Source organism: Lissotriton vulgaris, chromosome 5 (assembly GCF_964263255.1).
Source record: "Lissotriton vulgaris chromosome 5, aLisVul1.2, whole genome shotgun sequence".
In the NCBI taxonomy this organism is placed as follows: Eukaryota; Metazoa; Chordata; class Amphibia; order Caudata; family Salamandridae; genus Lissotriton; species Lissotriton vulgaris.
The window spans coordinates 2,732,488-2,751,059 of record NC_141693.1 but is presented as its reverse complement, the minus strand read 5'-3'; the positions used below and the strand labels follow the sequence as shown (position 1 = coordinate 2,751,059).

Sequence of the window (18,572 nt, the reverse complement as noted above, 5' to 3'; positions counted from 1 at the left end):
CAATGATGTTTTCCCGCCTAAGGTTTCCTTGCTAATGAGAGGCCCCAGGCGCAGGTTTAGGCTACTGTGAGGATGCTCTATTTTTATGTCTAATGCTTCATGCTTACTATGTTTATGCCCACAGGTGGATGCCTAATGTTTTTCCCTCAAAGCTTTCCTGCCTCATGGGTTATTCATGTTGTTTATGCATATTGAGATGCCTCATGCAACTTTCGCCCAACGGTATTACCATGATGTTTGAGGGTTATGCCCACTGTGAAGGTTGGTTATGCGAATGAGATGCCTAATAGGATGCTTTAGATTACGCCTGCTCTCATATGTTGCTGCTTTTATGCTTATGATGATGCCAATGCCCATGAGCAGGTTTAATGTGAGGTTACCATGGTTTATGCAAATATGTGTATGCCTCCATGCTCATGTGTCATATGCCTAATGTTTTCCTTCCAGGCTTGCGCAGGATGTGTTTATATGCTGACCTGGCATGTTATTCTAGGCCCATTGTTCATGCTTCATGCTAATGAGGATGCCTTATGTTTAGGCCTGATACTTTTAACAAGGTAGCCCAGGTCATGACCTAGCCAGAAGGTCCTGGCTGTTATACATTTAGTGATGGACTTTACCTTTATTCTTCACCCTTCCATTTACCCTAACTGTACGAGCGATGGTTCTGGCAGCGGCCCAATTGGCACTGCCCTGTAAATAGTCCCAGTGTAAATCATTACCTAGTGCCAGCTGGCCCAGTTTATCTGCACCTTTGATTCCCTTCTGATGTGTTGATCTTAGAATACACATACTGTTTTTCACCCAAACTGGTGTGGTCTGCTTTTGTAGTGTGCCTTGTGTGTCGCATGCGTGTGCTGCGTGGATGCTTTACACATTTCCTCTGGAGTTTGTCCCACCAGCTCTGCACCACGCCACCCCATTTCTAACACACAGGAAGTGGGTCTCAGGTGTCTGGAAGTCCCTCGACAGATGTCAGCTTTTGGTGCTTTGGGAGTCCGGTATGGCCTCTTCGTTTTAGTGTTTGCCACTTTGGGTCTGGTATCCCAGGTATTTGTGCACTGCGGCTCGGTAGGTCCTGGTGTTTCCAAACTTGGGGTGGAGACAGATCTGGCCCTCTGGGGCTGTTGCACGTATTCTTGCTCTGGTGCTGCATTGAGGTTGTCGGGGAGCAGCAAGTCGACAAACCGGACTTCGCGGGATAGGTACCTGCGGTGTGCAGGGGAGTGATACCTTCACTCCAAAGGAGCCTCTGCATGATTTCTTGTAGGCTGGAGGTGCTCCAGGGTTCTTGGAGTCCTTTCAGGTTCAGGACGACAAAACAGGCAGTGATTGTCGAATCCTTGAGGCAGCAGGCAGGGTTTAGTGCCTTTTTCTTCTGCAGCGGGGCTTCAGTTCTCGTGCAGCGGGTCTTCTTTGTCCTGTCTTGTCCATCAAATCTGATGTTCAGGTCTCGGGATGCCTTCTAAATACTGAATTTAGGGGCGTTACGAGGGGAGACAGGTAGTAGCCAATGGGCTACCTACCTTTAGGGTGTCTACACCCTCTAATGTCCACTTCCTGTGGGAAGGGGCACTACCCTAGCCCTGATAATGGTTATTTCTCCACCATCCCAAGAGGGTGGAATTTCAGGAGAAGGATTCGCATCGCCTGCTCTGCCCTAGGCGTGGTGTAGGCTAAGTAGGGAACCTTCTCCCAATCTAATTTTCCCACCTTTCCTCCTGCCAAAAAGTGGAGCATGAAAAGGGGCTTGGTCTCCCCCATTATCTGGAGGTTCCTAGGTTGGATTTCTAAGGCTGTATCACCTTTGAAGCTTCCTGTCCAGAAAGGCCATCTTGCCATGCAGAAGGTGTGAAGCACCTCTCACAAAGTAGGCTTTGTCTTTGTCTCTTACACTGCAATGGAGCTGAATCATGTCTGAAAGTGAAGAACAGTGCCGCTTACACTGCGATCTGCTACATGTCCAGGATGTGAAGGATATTACTTCTTAGGGCCAGATCGTGGTTCAACTGAGGGTGTGTAGGACCGCTCTGTGGAGATGAAGCACTTTTAGAATGTTCAGGATATCATCTCTTACAATGGGAGGAGTACGTCAAAAGTGTAAAGGACAAGGACAGTACGCATTAAATAGCTCTAGAGATTAAGTATGCGTACTGGCGAAGGGTAGCGCCACTTAGAGTGGAATGTCTGACGCGGGCAGATGCAGCATGTCAATGATGTGAACAACAGCACCATTTACAATGAGTGTTGGGGCATTTCCAACAACACTTCTTAGGGCTGATTTGGATCTCGGTAGACAGTACTCGAGAGAAACTATGTGCAGATTATGAAGAACTGTAACTAATACATTATGATATGCGACATGGCAAAGGTGTGATGGTGTGAACTCTTGGTATATAATAAATACATTGTGTGAAGGACAGCTCCTTTTAAAAAGAGACATGTAGAATGCGGAAGGGGTGTGACAGCATCTCTTATGCTAGGAGATGAAGTGTGGGCAAGATTTGGAAGTTGTACAATAGAGCTGGCCTCAAAACCTTTGTTACCTCCAAGGCAAATAAACCAGTATACCACAACTTTTATAGTAGTTTTAATCATTTTATCAGAGATCGCGAACAGACACGGGGAGTGTTCCTTTTCTTCCCACTGGGGGCCGTCCAGTTATGAGCCTCATACGGCTGAGCTCAGAGTTGCAGGCCAAAATTCCTTTTTGCCACACAGGTTTGCTGCTGACCACAGTATCACAGTCGTTTTGGCTGCAAGAAACAAAACTCAGGGTTATCATTTCAATAGCCTGCAAAGAGAGCAATAAACGCCTAGGACCATCAGGTTGGAATTCCAAAGCCCTCACAGTAACAGTGTGTACCATAACAAAAAGCAAGGACCCTTACTACAGGCTATATAATAATATATAGCCAATCCTTTTACTGAAAGAACTGAGTGGTGGCCTTGTTGCAGTATATACAATAACAGACAATATTTATTTGAGAGTGTTCTGTAGCACTCTACCACTCGGGAGCATATGGGTTCTCAACACTGAACAGATTACAAGTATCAGTAATAATAACCGCATTAAACAGATAACTCGACTCAAGCAAGTATCATGGAGGGTAAATTACCAATGAATAAAAAGTAGCAGTCTTAACTTTAATAGGAGAGAAAAGGAACCAAAAGTGGAGATCGAATGGGATCAGCATTGAGGAAAACTACTCATTAGGAAGATATATTCTTAAAAGATAAATGTTTTTACTTTTTAAACTTTTTATTAGCATTTAGGTATCAGAATCATACATACATTGAAAAATGTTATCAATAAACTTCAGTCTACTCCATTAATTAGTGATGATTACAGTATATAGTTCTCTGTGTTCAAGATGATTCATTGCAATACACTTCTGGTAACATAATTTACTATCGTTGTTTCACCTCCCTCCCTCCATTAGAACCTCCAGTTACATCATAGACGTAGCAAATGTCTCTCATTGATGATCGCACTTCAGTACCTTAGATTGTTCTATGCGCACAAGGGAACAAATACAGAATGAGTTTGGATGGTCAATGAATTTACGACAGTTTCCTCTTTCCCCCCTTTATCATCAGTGTCAGGGTGTCACAAATATGTATCGTAATTACATTGGAAGTTCATGGACTAGTCTCAGGGTCAGTTGACCCCGGGATTCATTCCACTTCTCCCATATCTTGGACCATTTCTTGGGACACCCTCTGTGGGTGTAGACTGCCTTTTCCGCTACCATTGCCACATCCATGTCATTTTCCCACTGTGTCTGCGTGGGCACTGTCCCGGAACCCCAATTTCTGGCGATATTTCTCTTCGCTATTGCCAAACCAAGTGTTGCCCAAGTCTGCAGTCCCAGGTTGAGGTCCGTAGGTTTCCAGATATTTAACAGGCAACACCCTGGCTCTAGCTGGACCTCCTTTTCACCCACTGTTGAGATTTCAGTCAATACATGCTCCAAGTATGTTTGTATTTTAGGACATTCCCATATGGTGTGGAAGTACGTCCCCACTAACCCGCAGCCTCTTAGACAGGGAGGATAGGGTGCACGCCCTAACTTGTGGAGCATGGTGCGAGAGTAATATACGCGGTGCAACACCTTTAGTTGTATTCATTTTAACCGTGATGGGATAGCCGCCTCTCTGGCTGACGCCAGCGCATCCATCCAGTCTGAGTCCTCCATGTCTCCTAGTTCTACCTCCCATTTACTACAGAGGACTACTGTGGGATCCGGGAGATTGTTACCTAGTTTCTGGTACGTTTGTGAGATAGCTTTTTTGTCTAGATGGTCAGTGAGAAGCCTATCCTCCAGGGGAGGTAAGTCCGCTAGTTTGGTGCCTGGTGGAATTGCGCTTTGCAGCGCGTTTCTAATTTGGATGTATCGTTATAATTCAGTGTCTGCCATTCCATATTTCTCTTGCAAAGCTGCAAATGTTATGATTTCTCCCCTAATCCATAGGTCTCCTATTTTTGTAGTGCCAATGAGGTCCCACTGTCTGAAGCCCTTAGTGTTAGCCAGGGTACCAAGTCGGCGTGTTTCCCCCAGAGGGGGGTGGCCAATGTAAGTATTCCTTCCCATCCCAAAGCTCTTTGTGCCGTATGCCAAATTCTGATCGTGTGTGCCGTGGGCCCAGTGAGTGTGTGTTGCTTTTTGTTAGTATAGAGGGCCTTCATTAAGTGGTCTACGGGAAGCACATGCCTATCAAGACTATATGCCGGATCCTGTTGTGGGGCATGTAGCCATTGATTAACAACCATCAATTGCGCCGCCCAGTAGTACAGTTTCACATTCGGTAAGGCTATACCTCTGTCGTACCAGCTACGGACCTGTTTGGCTTGTGCTATACGGGCTGATTTTCCATCCCACAGCAAGGAGGAGACTTCTGCGTCTATTTCTTTAAAATAGGAGAGAGGGACCCGGAATGGGGTGTTGTGTAGTGCGTAGAGGAACCTGGGGAGTGCGAGCATTTTAAAGAGTGCTGCTCTTCCTAAAAGCGTCAGTGGGAGAGATCGCCAATGCAGGACATCTGATTTGAGTCTCTGCATGGCGTTTCATTAAGTTTTCCTCTACGAATACTGAGTCTTGTGGAGTAACGTAGATGCCTAAATATTTGAACCCTCTGGTTACTGTTTGTAGTGCGCAGTCAGGGGGTAGTGAATTATGGTATACCCTGATAATTCCCCATAGGCCGCGAGGACGTTCATTAGGGCTTGTAATGAGTCTGTGGGGGACATTAGGTAAATCAGTACGTCATCAGTGTAAAGGGAGATTCGATCTTCCCAACCCGCCTCCCATGTGATCCTCAAATCAGCGGCTCAGTCTGTATTCTCGTTGCCAGTGGTTCTAATATTAGCGCAAAAAGAAGTGGAGATAGTGGGCATCCTTGCCGTGTCCCGTGTCCCAGCCCGAATTCCCTTGAGATGTGGCCGTTGGCAACCACTTGGGCCAGAGGCCTCGTGTATAGTAGTTTAATCCAGACGCAGAATTTGGGGTCGAATCCCATCTTTGTAAGCACCGCAAAAAGAAACGGCAACTCTACAAGGTCAAACGCCATCGTGGCGTCTAAGGAAAGAATGGCTGCATCCTCCCGCAGTAGCGGAATGCGGTGAAGCACTCCATTGAGATGCCTTAAATTAAGGGAGGTGTTGCGACCTGGCATGAAGCCTGACTGGTCTGGGTGAACCAAAGCCGTGAGGTGCGGTTGTAGTCGTAGTGCCAATAGTTTTGCTAATATTTTTGCTTCCGCGTTTATTAATGATATTGGACTATATGAGGACGTCAGTTCCGGTGGTTTCCCTGGTTTATGAATGGCCACAATAGTAGCTAGTCTTTGGTCTCTGGAGAGCGTGCCTTGTGTTAAGCTGTCTGCATACATGTGGAGCAGGTGGGGAGTAATTTTCTGTGCGAGTCTTTTATAGAGTTCCACCGGAAGACCATTGGGCCCTAATGCCTTCCCAGTGTGGAGTCCCGCCAGTGCCTTCCCCACTTCTTCCAGTGTTAAGTATTCCTCTAGTGCGAGCATGTCTTCAGGTGACAGAGTAGTCAGTGGTATATTGTTCAAAAATTCCATGCAATCCTCGCCTGTCATTGTGCCCTGCGGCGTTGTATACCTTTTCATAGTGTGTGGCCAATTCCTCAACTATCAGTTGGGGATCTGTGGTGGTGGAGCCATCGGCTAGTGTGATTTGAGCTATCCATCTATCTGCCTAATCCCTTCTCTCCAACCATGCAAGCATTTTCCCTGTTTTATCTCCCAGTTCATAGATTCTGTGCAGTGTATCTGTGTGTCTCGTTTTTGCCATGTCTTCTGCATATGTTCTATATTCTTGGGTCGTTAGTGTGAGAGTATGGGCGGTATCGGCAGTTGGGTCCAAAGCGTGGGTCGTCTCCGCTCTCTGTACTGCTACCTCTAATGAATCAAGATGCTCCCTATGCTGCCTCTTGTGCCTAGTGATTGTAGAGAGGGCTTGTCCTCTAATCACTGTTTTGTACGCCTCCCAGAGAATGGAAGGCGAATCCACTGATGTTAGATTCTCCTCAAAGTAGTGGTCAGTGGAAGTTGCTAGTGCCTTCGCTATGTGATGATTCTTCAGGTAGCCTGGGTGTACAGGGTAAATTCTCTGCCGTCTAGGGAGGTGTGTGATGTAAGTGAGCTGAATCGGGGAATGATCAGAGATCCCTCTCGGTAGGTGTTCTATTGCTTTTACCTTTTCCGGCGATTCTGCTAGCGTCAGTATGTAGTCGATGCGGGATAATCTGCGGCCGAATAAAATGTATAGTGGCGCTCCGTAGGGTGCTTAAGTCTCCATATGTCTGTCAATCCTAAAGCATTTAGAAAGTCCCTAAAAGCATGAGTGGGTCTTGTAGAGTCTCTGGGAGGATTGCGATCTATGGCCGTGTCAAGTACTGCGTTGAAATCCCCCCCTATGATTTGTTCCCCCTCCGGTAGATCGAGCAGGAGTTTGACAAGGTCTTTGAAGGCACTCTGATGCAGTGCCGGAGAAATATATACCGACAGGATATTATAATTGAGTCCCTCCCATTGGCAAGCGATTGCTGTAAAGCGTCCCTGTTCGTCCGTCCAAGAGTTTTTAATTATTAGTGAATAGCTTTTGTGGATCAGGATACCAACCCCCCGTGACCCAGAGGAAAATTCTGCATGTGCGACCATTTTAAAACCCCATCGGTTCAGCGCTTTGCAGGCTGTACCTGGAGTAATACCACTGCCGGTGCCCTTTGCTTCAGGAATTGCAGGACCAGTCCCCTCTTGATTTTGTGCCCTAAGCCGTTCACATTCCATGAGACGATTGTCAGGGGGGGGGGGATATAATTTGTGGTGTTTGAGAACCATGTTCAGATAGCCTACTACCTGCCATAGCGTGTAAAGGGTGAGTGCAAACTTATAATTGTTTTGCTAAGCTGGATCAAAGTAGAGAGCATGTCAGCCTCTGGAGGGCATGCCGGTGAGTCCGGTGACGGATATGGAGGCGCAGCGGACCGCTGCTCAGAAGACCAGAAGTGTGTGTGGAGAGATCAGTCTGTTGGACCCAACAAGTGTGCTTGCTCGAGTGTATCCCATCACTTCATAGATATGCAATCATGGAGAGATTGAAAAACAGTCAACGTATAACAAAACCAAATGAAACCTATGAAGTCTAAAACCTCCGCCCCCCTCCCTGCCCGGTGGATCAAGAACCTTCCACCTCCCCAACTGAGCAGAGTGCTTACTGTCCCAAAGTAACTGCATTGTTCGTGAGGGCGAGACTTCTGTGTCCTTTCATGAGCCCTCCCCCTTCTAGCACTGTTCGTTCGGTGCAGTTTGCGTGTCCTACCTTCAGGAGTTTGTCGCTTGTCTACTGCGTCTCACCTCAGCCCATTCGTCCGAGATATCAGGCCTATGGTAGGCCTGTCCCCAATTTCTCGTCGTGCGACCCTGGGCCTTGTCCAGGATGTTTGATAGACCTTTTGGCTTGAGTTGGTTTTGGATAAGGTCTTCGACAAAAAGATCTAAGGCTGGGCCTCCTTCGGATTCTGGTACGCTTACCAAGCGCACGTTATTGCGCCTTGAGCGTCCTTCTTGTTCGTCGAGTTTGGCCTTCAACAGGCTATTATCATCTTCTAACTTTTGCACTTTCCGTTTTAGGTCCGCTGTGTCCCCTATTGTCGTTGTGGTCTCGACGTTCAGTAGTCGATCCGACATCTTCGCAAAGTCTGCCCTCAGTAGTGAGATGTCTGTGGAAATAGTGCCCATCGAGGATTCCATGGACTTTAAAGTTGCCATTACATCCTGAAGAGTCACTTGTTCGGCCCTGGTTTGGTCGCTGTTCTGTGGGGACGTTTGTGACAAGTCTCCCCTTGAGGTGTCCGGAGGATCCTTGTGGTAGGCATATTTGTCCAGTTTTGGGGCCTGTTGGGCCCGTTGCCCTCGTCTACTCATTGTCTCCCTTTTTCAGTCTTGTAAATGGTAGGCCGATCGTGTCTACTCGAGAAGCAGTCTGTATGGTGTCAGAGCAAAAGTGGTGGAGCCCTCCGAGCCGGTATTTCAGTTGCGTTGTTCACTGTGCCCAGTGTCCTGTCGCGTACTTCTCACCGGCCAAGTCCCTCAATGCGGTGTTTGTCTGTATTGCCAAGTAGTGGTGTGCCCAGTACAATTTGCTGCTGCTGTAGGGCAATATGTCTGTCCTGCTTTCACAAATTACAGCGACTATGGTGGGCCCCAAGGACTGGTATGTAGTCCCAATGGTGTGTTTTATTGCAAGGGGTGTTGCGGGTCAGTACCTGTTTCTTTCGGATGTTCGTTGGTGAGGCCGCCGATGGGGACACACCGGCAGCGTCTCGAGTGCTGGACGCGAGCCGTCGCCCTTGGCGCCAATGGCGCTGAGAATCCAACCGCCGGATTTCAGCCCTTCCGTGCAATTCTGTAATCAGGGTTTTTGTCTGCCGATTGCAGGCGGGTGTTCTATTTCGGCATTCCCGGATCTGCTCCAATCTGGATTAGGCTCTTCTTAGTTTCTGCTGCGGCCTCTAATCCGCGCACCACTAACCCAGGCCGCGGTCTTACTTTAGTCCCCAGCTTCAGGCGCCGAAGTAGGCCGCAATCTTCACGGCGGTGTCACGGTGCGAGTTTGTTGAGTTCAGGGGAACTGCTTGGGCCGACGTGCACCGGAGGTCCTCCCGCTGCTAATTCTGTGGTTCAGCACCGTCAGTGATACGGATAAGTAAGCAGATTTTCTCGGGAAGGGTTCTTGAGTCACAGAGCTCCGTTAAGCTGCGGCCATCTTGGCGGGTCGCTAGCCACGCCCCCAAAAGCTTATTTTTTAATTCTCTGCAGAAGGACATAAGACTGGGTTTTAGGTATATTGCTTGGTAATGAATTCCAGAACGTAGTAGATACACCTTAGAATGGAGGATTTTGAAGCATTTGATGTTCTGAAACAGACATTCTAAGAGTAGTATATTCTTGCCGTGAAGAACTCTTTTACCATCGGAGATTTTGAGCAAGTCAGTGAATTAAGATGGAGTGGCAAGGTGCAGTGGTTTTTACACAAAGCGTCCCAACTTAAACTGACTGTGCACCTTAACTGGGATTCAATGAAGGTCAAAATGTGCTCATACCTTTGTTTCTCTGACAGGGCGATGGAGTAAATAACTCCGTCACCCTGGCGGAGATGCCACCTGTCCCATTTATAAATGACGGCCAAGCTGACTGTAATTTCTAAACCATTGGCAGGAACTGCTGTCACTGAGGTTCCTGTCAATGTTTTTTGCAGACGGTGGCCACAATGCTGAATCATCCGGCCAGCAGAAACACGGATGCCTCTTCTGAAAGATCCCTCAGTGAAGACAGTTAATCCACAATGTGGCCCAATGCCGAAGGCTCACATCAGCCCCTAACAGTGACACCCCAGACAGCAGACGATCTAATGTGATGCCAAACAGAGTTGTAATATTGTTAATATGAATAGTTTAATGTGCATAAGTACTCCATGCCATCCCAGCATATGTGCAAACGATGTGCTGTAGCATGTGCTGATTTCCAATAACAGCGGGCCCGATGTATGATGGCAGGTACATATGTGTGCTCATTTAGACATAGACAGAGGGCCAAACTATGTGCCCATCGCCTGTAGGCTCAACCCGCTTCCCCCCTCTAAGAGTGGTGCGGTTCGAACAGCTGTATGTTGCCACATGGCGCTGATTATTGTTTGGGCAGACACACGTTGTCCCTCTGCTCTACCCCAGTTACAAGTTGTATTGGTTGCTCCCCTGCTAAGTAAATTGCGCACCACACTTATGCAACCGTGGACGGCGCTGATCTAGTATGCATCTAGAGCACAAAACCATAGCTGCCGCCCTTGATGCGCCATGCCCCATGCATGCACTATTATCCTGACACATGCCACCCACCAACATAATTACTTGGAATGTTAGAGGTAGACACACACAAGCTCGCTGGCATAAAGTCTATGTATACCTTAAGTGACATGCAGCCCATATAGCACTATTGCAGGAGACACACATAGCACAGCCGGAGATCCGCAGATTGCAGCACAGATGTAAGTGTCAAATACTCGCCAGAAGCTACTACTCATATGCCATCGGGGCTTTGATATGGGTCCGTCCATGGACCCAATATATACCCGAGGTAACAGAAGAAAATATATATGGTCGCTTTGTGCTGATGAAAGGCAGTCTGAACAGGACACAAATAGTATTGGGTTCCATATATGCCCCCAATACGGAACAGGGAGCTTACTGGCACACACTTTCCGAGATTTTGTCGCATTGGTGCGATATCCCCTGGTTGTTAGGGGACGACTTCAACGTGGTTCTGGACATCAATTTGGATAGGTCCTTTCCACAGTTACAACAATCCGCTGTCACATGCAATGCCAGCATACTAGGGGAGTGGATGCGGCACTGGGGTCTGGTAGACATGTGGAGAATCCTCAGCCCGCAGACACACCTATATTCACACTATTCACATACGCATGGATTGCATGTCCGCACAGAACGTTTTGTGGGTAATGCAACGCTTCTGGCAGACTGCACCAATAAGGATTACCTCAGCTGTACATATTTGGACCATAACCCACACACACTACGACTCCAAGGGGACGACATAGAACACACCTCCCGAATGTGTGGGCTCTAGCCTCCAGCTTTGGAAGACCAACCCCCCCCCTTTCGGGGCCTCAGTGGGTGCAACTATAGACACTTAATTCAAAACTAACGTGGGATCGGTCCCTTATGCTGGTCTGCTATGGAATGCGTGCAAACCTGTAATCAGAAGGCAATGTCTAGGACTTAACTGGAGTATTCGTCGCCAGCTAGACAGTGAGGCAAAACAAATCGAAGACACGCTTGCTAGCTTAGAAACTAACTTGGCACACAATACTGGCCCTCAGTAGGCACTGGACAACCAGAGACTAAAGCATGCCAAGATCCTCAAGAGACTACGTTGCTTACACTATGCTGCACACGTGGCACGCACACATATGGCAGCAGATAGGGCGGCCAGACTGCTAGCGAGGCTAATCAGACAAGAGCACACATAGTACCTGGTTCTGCAGCTGCGATCCATGTCAGGGCAGCTACTGACTTGTCAACATGACAACCATTGCGAGTTTAACACCCACTATGGCACGGTGTACAGATCAGCCATTCATGTAGTACCAACAGCATTAGAAACCTTCCTATCCCCACTCACTACGCCCGCGGTGTCAATGGAGCAGAGAGCCAAACTTGATGAACCAATCACGCTTGTGGAGGTGCAGCAGGCAATACAGGCATTAGCCATGGGTAAAGCGCCTGGCCCGATGGGCTACCAGCCGAAATCTATAAGGCATATCAGTCAGCCTTAGCTCCGCAACTACTCTCATTATACCGCAGCTCGCATGAAGCATCTGTATTTTCACAAATCCTTGTTCATCTTGCTGTCTACGCCAGACAGGGATACAGAACTGATAGGCTCATATCGTCCCTTAGCACTATTAAATACAGACTACAAGATACTAGCCAAAATACTGACAAGCCGGCTGGGACCAATAGTGTACACCTAGTGCATGCAGATCAAACCGGGTTTGTACCTGCCTGTTGTACATCACTGAACCTGAGATGCTTCTTCAGAGTAGCTCACTACTCGAGGGAGTGCTGGACGCACTCGGGCTGCCTAGTACTTGACCTAGAAAAAGCGTTCGCTACACTGGAGTGGGATTTACTATTTGCTGCGTTAAGCAAATATGGCCCGAGTGCCAACTTCCTAAGTCTGGTGAAACTGCTATATACTCAGTCTACTGCCAGAGTCAGGACATTCCCATATATATCGCAGTCAATCCCAATTAGGTGCGGCATACGGCAGGGCTGTCTGCTCTCCCAGCTATTGTTTTCGCTGGTTCTGAGCCGCTGGCCGAGTCTCCGTGCAAGACAAAAGACGACTGGGGCATCCCCTAGGAGATGACACACATGCAGTCTCCTTATATGTGGATGACCTGTTAATATATCTCTGGGATATCAGGAAGCCAATCGAAACAATAGACAGAGTGCTGTCAAAGTTTGCCTCCCTATCATGACTTTGAGCAAACTGGGGAAAGTCATGCCTGTACTCCTTCGCTGAGTCAACTTCTGACCAATTGATGTTAATCAACAACACACCGGTACACTGGTAGCAGGCTGCATTCTGATACCTCGGACTTCAAATCTACGGAGAGCCAAAGCACCTCTTGGAGGGAAACCTCATACGCGCTATGTGAGCGGTCAGGTCGCAAATGTCATTCTGGTGCACCCTTCCACTGACCATTATGGGCCGAATTGCTCGCCTGAAAATGGTGGTGCTCCCAAGGATACTTTACCACTTCACCAACTTACCCCTATATGTCAAGCCAGTGATTTTCCATATGTTCGAACGTGATATGCGGCAATTCATATGGCACGGCACACGTATCAGGGTAGCGTTGGCCATACTGTACCTTCCAACTAGGCGAGGAGTCCTAGCCATGCCCAATATAGAGCATTACTATTTGGCGGTGCAGCTGCAGTGGGTAGCCCGGTGGATTGGTGATTTACACCTCGCAGACACCGCTACAGCACAAAAAAACAGGCTTCACCCACCTCGAGATGACACACTTGACAATTCAATATCTGTATGTACTGGGTACGGGGCGACACCTCCCCAGATGGATAGCAGAATCACTACGGACGCAGGCAGCACTCCCGCTGGTATCACTTAGGGCTCACAGGGACACAGAGCTACAGCAGCCAAGCACCAAACGGGAATGGGAGGCTATTCTAGAAGAACCCAAGCATATTCCTCGGAATGCCAGATTCTGTCTCATTCAATATTTCACACAGAGCCTACATAACACCAGGTAAGATTTAACAATACTGATGCCCAGTGCCTCAGATGTGGGCTGGTGGGAGGTGATCTTCTACATGGGCCTGTACTGCATTAGTCTCTTATTGGGAAACACTCACAAAGCTCTTAGCCCAGTGTACTGGTTGCACTGAAGAGTGGACCTGGGAGGTATGCCTTTTGGGTCTCTACCAGAGGCCTAAAAAATATACAGTAACAACCCGTTCCATAGACCTAGGACTCATCGTAGCCAAGAGAGTAATTACAAGGCGTTGGAATTCCCCTGAACGCCCAGCAACAAAAGCCTGGTTCCAATCCTTAATATGCTGGGCCCAGGCGGAAAGCGTGGTGCTCCATTGCGAAGACACTACAGGATTGCGTGCATTGTTGTTGGCAGCAACATGGGATGCAATACTAACAGACTTCCACAGCCCCTGGAAGGAGATTTCGGAAACACAGGAGACCCCCTCAGTGATAGATGAGGTGCATGAGCAAACCAATGGTACAGAGTGAATTAGACATCATAAAAAGGGGGTTTCAGCCCGGGAAATCTGCAGGGCCCCAAATACTGTGCACCTCATATACATATCCAAGTTAAAACATGATCATTCAAACAGCAATGGTTGATGTCATACAATCTTAGTGTGATTAAGGTGTAGTTCTGGGGGAGGTGTGGTTCGGGGAGGGCGGCGTTACGCTGCAGATGGCATATGCTGTTCTTCGATTATGTTAAATCAATGGGGCTTTAACCTTATGTTTCATTTGATAATATTAATACCCTGTTATATTTGGCAGTCCAAAATGCTTTGCGTAAACAAAAAACGGACTATGTAATGCTTATATGATAACATCTGCTTTGTAAATTCTTTTATCAATGTCAACATACGTCTGATTGCAAATGGTGGCTGTCAAAATGCATGAAAGTTTAAAATTCAATAAACAAATTTAAACAAAAATTAAGGATCAGTTCCACCTCTAACTGTTGTATGGCGTTTTAGATCCGAGCGAAATTTCCAGATACATGCCCTTATATAGGTACAATTCACATTGCCCTTATATAGGCATAAGAAATCATACCCTTATTTAGACATAGCACATGCAGTTCAAATACAGTATGGCTACTTCCACCCGTACAGAAAACGTAACAATGATTTCTAGGAAAATCGGCTTAAGCAGTCAGGGACCACCCCTTGCTTGAATATTGATTTGTCCAAGAAATCATGTACTTTACGAAGAACTACTATTCCCTTGGGGTTCTTTACTGACGTTATTATGCCCAACTTTACGTCAAACTAGGCAACTTCAAGGTATAAATATGCCTTCCCTTGCCCTAGCAAGGCACAGTGGTTCGGAGCAGTTCGACTATCTACTTGCCCGACGCAGCTCGCTACAGCAAGTGCCGAAGGAAGCTGACCCTCCAGCTGACGCACTGATCGAGAGGCTGCATTTTTCTCGGCGAGAATCCAGTTCCAGTGTTTCCAAGCTCCCCTTGCGGGGTGTTGGGAAATCGAGTCCCAAGACAGAGATACCAGACCTCCTTCATTCTAAACTAAGGTATGGAGCTGATTAGAACCTAAGAGAAATCTTGGATAGATTCTTGGCAAAGAAAACTAAAACTAGGTTACACAATACTTACCTTCTTCCCTCGTACTAGACTTAGGTTAGGTACACCGGGGTAGGCGTATTTTAGAAAACACCAGTTGAGTATTTTTAGTCAATGTTATTTATGTATGTATTTTTATATGGCTTAAAAACCATACCATGCTCTTACAATATTATTTCCTAACATTGTTCTCGCTGTACGCATTATACTTTCCAGCCTGCATTACGATTGTAGCAGTTCATTTCTTCTGTGTGAGAAAGAAGACTGTTCAAAAAATCCTTTTATTGAAGAACGCCTCTGTAAAAATGAAGCATGCACGATTGACTGAGTGAAATACTTATCTATTGTTTTCACAACTCTAGAGATACATTTCTTATTCTTGGGAAACAAAGTTGTCATGTTTATGCGGTTGTCAGAAACTAATCCCTTCTTGTTCATTCGAGAAAGTGTCTAGTGACCTCTGAGCTAGCTGGCACTCACTATGAAGTTTAGTATATTCGATAGAGACCTAGTCGATCTAAGTCCTACGTCTAAATCTATAGGATATATTATTCCAATGCGCAGAGCCTATTGGGAATATAGGAACTACGCTACATAACCATCTACCGCCTGTAGAGACTAACTCATATCTTGCTCCCCATCCCCACTGGCCATCATCTGATTTGATATTGACCTTCGGTTGTCATTCGAATATGGACCTGCCATTCCAGCCCTCAACATGTTTCAGTCACCTAGACAGCTCTGTTGTAGCTTACACTGACAATCTTATTTTATCCACATAAGACTGACTCTTGGGAAGATGTTATAGCTTCAGTCTTTGCAGGGCTCTGTGATGGAGCAGGATCGGAAAATTGATTGTCTTCAAGATGCCAACAGACCCACAATTCTGGTTAGAAGTCCCAATGACAAAGTCTGTTTGCTCAAAGCTAACCTCAACTTACTATTAATGTACTTTATCTTCTGCATTAGAACCTGCAACTGAGCCTTTGTGGAGTTGACATGAAATAGGTAGGGATTTGAACATATTTCATACAAAGCCTAGTTCCTGTAGCAAAGGAATCACCCAAGACAGATGCAACATCAATAGTGGTGGATTTTGGTATGAAATTAATAGGGAATATTGACGCTGTTGCTAAATTGGTTCTTGGCAATGTGAGGAGCAGTGCTTCACTTTTGCCCATTTGCTAGAGGTATTGAGAATCTCCGTCTGCAAAGAAGGAAGCATTCGGTGTGTAATTAAATTACGTGATGAACCGCAATTCCAGTGTCAATACCCATGAAGCCTCAAGTTACAAAGAACTTAAGAAAATACTTTGACTGAAGTATTTTAGCAGGGGAATAATTTTACCCCATGCCCTTCTACAACAATTTTTCAGGTTTTGAAGTCTGATTGCTCCTGGAGATTAGAAATTGGACTACAGAAACCTCAATTCACACTATAAACATATGCAGTTCGAAATGCTCAGAATATAAGTATCACGAAACAGCTTACACACGAAAACTACAAGTGTATTTCAGACGTGGGTAATGAACTTTTCAAACTAAGTATAGAGTCAAGTACTTGTCAGCCTTAACGTTTAGAGGAACTGAATACGTGCTCACAACTTTACCCCACAGAATAGTATCAGCCCTGGCGTCTTCTAGGGTACATATTTTTTTACCTGCTACAAAAAGACATAACTGCAGCATCATGTATTGCCAATGTGTACCTGATGGCCACTTATTTGAACACCTGCAACATGTAGATAAAGCAGTCACTACTGCAGGATACAAAATACATTTCATAAAAACTAAAATGTTTGTATGTATATATATGGTAGTTCCATAGTGTGAACCTCGCCAGGAGGCAGCAGTACATGGTCAAAGGCAAGCTTATGGTCAACGAGTAGTGCAAGAGGAAGCTGGGTTTTGGATGGTTAATATATTGCGATGTAGTGTTCTTTAAAGAGGTGAGTCTTCGCATCTTTCGTACATTGGAGCAGCGTTGAAGCGGTCCTGATTGGTACAGGTATGTGTTTTAAGAGCCTGGGTGCATAAATGAAAAAGGCCTGTTGTCTTGTTTTTCTATTTTTATACTTCTTAGTAGTCTGCAGTCATGGTGGCACATAGTTGAAGAATATTTTATTCGATCAATCACTTGATCATTGCAATAAGGAATACAGTTTAAAATAATAAAAACTTCTCATAAAACAACAATTTAAAAATACTAGTTAAAAAACATTTGATCCCAAGACCCTTTAGCAGCAAACTTAATTATGAACAAATAAGATAACAGTCATAATTCATCTGTCAATATGTTCTTATGTGACCATAGTCAGAGTCAAAAAACAGTTACAATACATCAGCGTCAATACAGGCTTATATAAACAATATCGAGATCATAATCTATTCCCCAGAGCAGATTTGATTATCTTGGATCTCCTCCACCAAGCAAATAACAAATATCTGGAAAAAGCAAAAGCCAACCACCTCGTAGTGTCAGATGAAAATATTCTAAATGCCTCGGCTGGCCTACTACAAGACAGTAGCCTACAAACTGGTACAATCCATTGTCTCCTATGGTCATCGTATGCATGGCAATGAAAAAGATAATGTCTGTTGGACTCAGGTGCAGAAAGGCACGCAGGGCATAGTGAAGTTAAGCCAGGGTTTCTCCAACGTGATCTCCAACTATTTAGGGGCAAAGTCCCATATCTATGAAAAAGATAATGTCTGTTGGACTCAGGTGCAGAAAGGCACGCAGGGCATAGTGAAGTTAAGCCAGGGTTTCTCCAACGTGATCTCCAACTATTTAGGGGCAAAGTCCCATATCTAAATTGGAGAAACAATACTCTAGCTTGGGGCGGCTCGATATCATCCAGACATACCTCAAAGTCGTAACAAGCCTTCACATTTAAAAATCTAGATGTCAGGTAGCCATGTACATTGCACTCAAGACTAGATCGATCTTGGAATTCCCAGTACCTTTGTTTTAATGTTGGAACCATACTTCTTTTGATCGAGCCAAGATCCTCCCATAGGGAAGCCAGATTTAATCTGAATAACCATTCCCTGATCAAATTAAGCCATTTTATAAGCCCTGATTGGTTGTGAAGAGCAATCAGCTCTATCACGGCTTCCTTTATGGGAACTTGTGTATTACTATTCCAGATCCTGATTCAAAAAAATAGGGCTCTAAGGATAGCAAAATGGCCAATCGATCTGAGCCCCAGGTCCAATCTCAATGGTAACAAGGGAGTATTCTTTGGCAGATTCAGAATGGCACTAATGAATTTATTCTTAGCGATCATCAATTCCTGTCGATTTTTGAGACCCCACAGCTCCGCTCCATATAGTGCTGCTCCCAGGCCCTTGGCCCTGTGCAACTCAAGTAGCGGAGAAATGGTTCTAACCGGGGATGTTCTGGATCTCTTGGCAATCGTGCTATCTATATGTTGGAGACAAATGGTACTCTTTTCAATTTGATAAGACCATGCTAAATTCTCACTGATACGGACCCCAAGATAATCGAACACCTTAACCCGCTCTAGGACTTGGGAATCCAACATTAATTTCCCCTTATCATGTTTATATGCGTTAAACACCATATACTTGGTTTTCT

General features: G+C 45.9%; 1 long non-coding RNA gene across 3 annotated transcripts in view; it reads right to left on the bottom strand.

The window, feature by feature from the left end:
- Positions 1-2,325: 2,325 nt before the first annotated feature.
- LOC147709950 (uncharacterized) overlaps positions 2,326-18,572 on the bottom strand; it is a 316,177-nt gene continuing 299,930 nt past the window's right edge. For all 3 annotated transcript variants that reach the window (XR_015295830.1, XR_015295829.1, XR_015295828.1), the window contains one exon: positions 2,326-2,756. This is a non-coding gene — a long non-coding RNA (uncharacterized LOC147709950). The remainder of the gene's footprint in view (positions 2,757-18,572) is intronic.